Consider the following 4,455-nt stretch of genomic DNA (forward strand, 5'->3'; position numbering starts at 1 on the left):
TTCTCCTGCCTCTTGTAAGGTGTAATAACGATGAGTGCATCAAACATATATCTCCCTCTTCGCTCGATGACTCAACAAGATTACTTTTCTTCTCACTTTTCGGACCTAGCCTTAACACGTTTCGAGATCTCCTTGCTCCACATCCATAGATTCTCCTATCAAGTTTTTTTATTGAGAAATAGTACTATTTTTCTTTGGCAACAAACTTATCTATTCCCAAATTCATAATTATTTTATTTAAATACTATGATTATAAATGGAACATGGTTATTCCAGTTTATGGATTGGTCATGGCTATTCGTTGGCGCCATAGCTCATTCGCTTGGCATCCTCATTTACTCGGCTCGGCTCGGCTCTATTGGTGGTCTTGGTGTCGCATGGGATGGGCGATTTAATGGCAATTTGTCACTTATTCGGCTCTATTCACGGCCTTAGTGACTCCGGGGATGTGCGCTTCAATGGCAATTGGTTATTCCATTGCCTTGCTGGTATTCCGGGTAATTTTTCCGTGGAAGTAGTAAGTCTATTTAGTGTCGTCGGTGCTCTTAAGTGACATTAATTATACTACGGTCATATAAATTAGTACTAAGTAGTTTTAACCGCGGACAAATAAAGACCAACTGCAAAAAATGGCTCGGCTAATTGCTTATTACTATTTCAATTCGAAGGCGAATTTCGGTCCGTCTATCATTTGTTAGTAACGAGGTTCCAGGTTTTCTCTTGGGTCACAAGTTCGGGTTTGGTGCTAAAATCTGAAAAATAGTAGCAGAAGAGAGGCAAAAGACGAAAAGTAGTAGCAGACACCGTCTTCACCAGAACAATAATTAAACCCGAACAATAATTAAACCCGTTTATAAACATATAGCCCATTTAAGAAAAAGGGTGAGCAAACAAGACAGCAGTCCAAAATCATACGGGATGAAAATTTTACTAGGTTGTGTTTATAATTTCATATATTGGGATTTTATGTTAGATGGTGTAAATAGGTAAGTAATTGGCTTTTATGGAGCGCTTCAATTTGAAAACTATGGAGAGATTCAATTTGAAAACAATTGTGAAGTGGGTGTGTTGACCCTTCCTGCTTTTCTAATCTCGGACACATGATTTAGCATTTAAAATATACAACTGTATATGGGCTCATGCTAGAAATCTCAGAATGAACTACTCATTTTATCGGTAAGAATTGTAGATTAATTGGATATTGCCGTCTTAAATGAGATTTTGTGATAAGATATTTGGTGAATATTTTGTGAGATAATGAGGTTCAAATAAGCAGTTTTATATCTCCATCACTTTTTTTTCCTGGATCTTAAACCTCGGTAATGATTAATGGTCGTTTTATAGAAAAATCTACGATAATTAAAAACGGATGAATTGAGTCAGTGTATAGTTGCTACGTGTATAAGATATGGTTTTCTTAATTAAGTAAGAGAAATGTATTAATTAGTTATTATTATTTCGGGTTGGAAGCGGAATCCAATCCTATGGTCTTCGCTCCGCTATTTTTGGTGACGCGGTATTGTTGCTCGAAAACGATTTGTTTATTCCTATCAAATAATAATCAGCTCTTTAGCTGAATGGTATACTTGGTATTTTGTTGATTAAAATATGACATGAACTACTAATTGTGTTGGGTGAATTTTTGGTGAGATATTAGTAGATTAGTATTATAGTTTTGATCTTATACTACAATTCACTTTCTGAAAATTGAATTGATTGCTCTTTTGGGACCTTCTATTTTTAGTGTTATATAGTATGAGCTGCGGTTTTGATTGTTTAAGTTTCATGCTTTTTGGATGTGAATTTAACTATATTTTATGTAGAAGAAATGAATGGATAATGGGTAATACTCAGATTAGTGATCATTTTTAGTATGAATAATTCGCATTTTGCGGTATTGGTTTGGACGTAGAGTGGTGGTGGGGAGAATGTGGTGTGTGAAGTGCGAAGGTGAGAAACAATGATCTTTTTTTTTCCAGTTATATACTTTCAGACTCAAAGAAGAAATTATACTTTCAGTATTTTGCGGTATTGGTTTCATTTGCGGTAGATACTTTCACTTTCGGACTCAAAAAAGAATAAGTTCTAATTTTTTGTCAGTTATGCAATCTGAATTTTATTTGATTTCGAGATATGTTCTTTTTTTTTGGGGCATTTTAGGGGAAATGAAATTATGAATTTGTGAGGATTTTAATTAGGTTAAAGAGATCATACTTCAAGAAATCCCAGCTGCTAAAATTGATGTGATGGAGTTGGATCTCAACTCACTAGCATCAGTAGAGAAGATTACATCCGGATATAAATCATTGAGCTTACCTCAACCTTCTCATGTGAATATGGTGATCTAAATGAACCCCTTCCGTATTTTAACTGCAACTCTGCTAGGGCAATAAAGACAATTTAAATCAAAAAAATTGCCAAATTAAGATATGGGCCAATTCTGTTGAAATTGGACGCGAAATGAAAAGAGGTAAATTCAGCGTGTAGGGGGGAGTAGTATTTATTTCAAAGATATCCATAAAGATGTTTGTACACAACATTTTTGCGTTACTTGGCCAGAAATGTCGTCCTGTGATATTGGTTCTTTCGTAAATTGTGGATCATTATCAAGTTTAAAAAAGTTAGTAAAGCCCAAGGTTATTGTTTCGGAAATTGTGAATCATTATCAAGTTAAAAAAAAAGTTAGTAAAGCTTTCATATTGGTTTGGGAATCTGAATGAACTTTAAGCACTTTGAAATTGTGAATCATTATCAAGTTCTAGGCGAAGTTATTGTTGTCTTAAACCTCTGCCTACCTGTCTGTAGGATTTGTTGGATTTCATGACCGAACTTTCACAATTCTTCTCCTTGTGCCTATGCAGCTGAACTAAAGAAGATCAGGAAGACTAAGAGGCGTCAATTAAATCACTTTTCGGTATGTTTAAACGTCTTATTTACTAAAGTTGTGTTTGTTTTACTCTTTTACTTGCAGTAGATATGGAAACGTTGGGCTCCTCTGATGATTGTGGAGTCATGTTAAATCGTCTTGACATGAAATTTACAGTAGATATGGAAACGTTGGGGTTACTCAACATAAGAGATCTGAAGTAAAATTTATGCTTTTACGGTTATACTTGAATAGAAGACCAGTTAGACTAGACTTGAATATAGAAAGATCAAACGATAAATAAGCGTAGGAGATGGAAAGGGGGAAGGAAAAGGAAATGGGTGTAATTAGTGAACAAGAGGGAGAGCGGGAGGTCTGAACAAAAGTGTGGGAGACGGATAGGCATGGAGGAAAAGGAAATAAGTGAAAATGTGGTGTAAGAGAGAAAGATAGATACAACCACTAGAAAGGTGAGAGGAAGGGAAATGATGAAATACGGAACAAATTATTAGGAGTTAGCACGGTGAAATATGTTAGATACAAGATATTAGGAGTTAGTACGGTGAAAACTAGACATTTATGTCAAAGAATAAGTTACCCGGTTCAAATTTGACATGTTTGTAGTCTTTTGGGTGAGGACCTGAAACTAAATAGTGTGTGAACTTTGAAGTACTTTTTTTTTTTGGTAAACGACTCAAACTCTCTAAGGTGGCTGTCTCGGGGGAAATGGGGGCTATAACATTGGTGAGGTATTGCACTTGATTCAATAAGTGAAATACTCAAGCTTTTGATTAAGTTTTGAGTAAATATTCTTCGCCTCACTATTTTTCTCAATAGCATTGGAGGAGGAAAGAAAGAGAGGCAAACAACAAGTTGTCCGCAATAAAAGAACACACACAACAGCCAACTAGAGAAGATAGCGAGTTCATCATTTTAGAGTCTAATTTTTATTTGCTCATGAATAATTGAGATTATATGATATGCTAAATGATTGCGTGATAAGAAGGATCTTTAATAGTTATTTCAAGTTATCTTGGTGTGATGGTTTGTGACGCCTTCATGTTAGTGTTGTTGGGCAGGTGACTAAAAATACCAAGTAAAGAGGAAAGAGGAGGCAAGGGGAGACCGAAAGCCTGAAGATAGATGAGCTAGACTTAGAAGTTTAGGCTTTCTTTTTTAGAGCAAGTAATTTAGTCTCCACTTAGTCTGTTGCAAGTAACAGGAATTCGAGATGACGTGATTTTTATAGCGATGGCTTATATTCAATATCTCCAAGTTTATGTCAAACATACAGTATTGTACAAAGTGAAGGTGTTGCTAATTTGCTATAAAGAGTCCTAAGCGGCATACTTCATCTTTAGTTTCGTAGAGATTGATATGTTAACATTCACCTTGCAAGTCGGTAAATGTTGCTTATTTGTACGCAAAATAATGGTGCTTGTGTTTAGTGTCTCCATAATTCAATGGCACATGTGTAGGTGCTGGTATTTCTCGCCCGATTCAACCTAGGGAACCAGAAAATCTCCAATCTCCAACTCTGTAAAATTAGTATTTAGGGTCTTTAACTCTTATAATTACGTTAAACAACT

General features: G+C 35.5%; 1 long non-coding RNA gene across 1 annotated transcript; it reads left to right on the top strand.

Annotated features, from left to right (window-relative positions):
• The first annotated feature begins 2,807 nt into the window (after positions 1 to 2,807).
• Positions 2,808 to 4,226, top strand: LOC141602634 (uncharacterized). The gene is made up of 2 exons (XR_012524575.1): positions 2,808 to 2,914; positions 3,946 to 4,226. It is a non-coding gene; the product is annotated as an uncharacterized LOC141602634 (long non-coding RNA).
• Positions 4,227 to 4,455: the final 229 nt, after the last annotated feature.

This window comes from Silene latifolia, chromosome 9, assembly GCF_048544455.1.
Source record: "Silene latifolia isolate original U9 population chromosome 9, ASM4854445v1, whole genome shotgun sequence".
NCBI lineage: Eukaryota > Viridiplantae > Streptophyta > Magnoliopsida > Caryophyllales > Caryophyllaceae > Silene > Silene latifolia.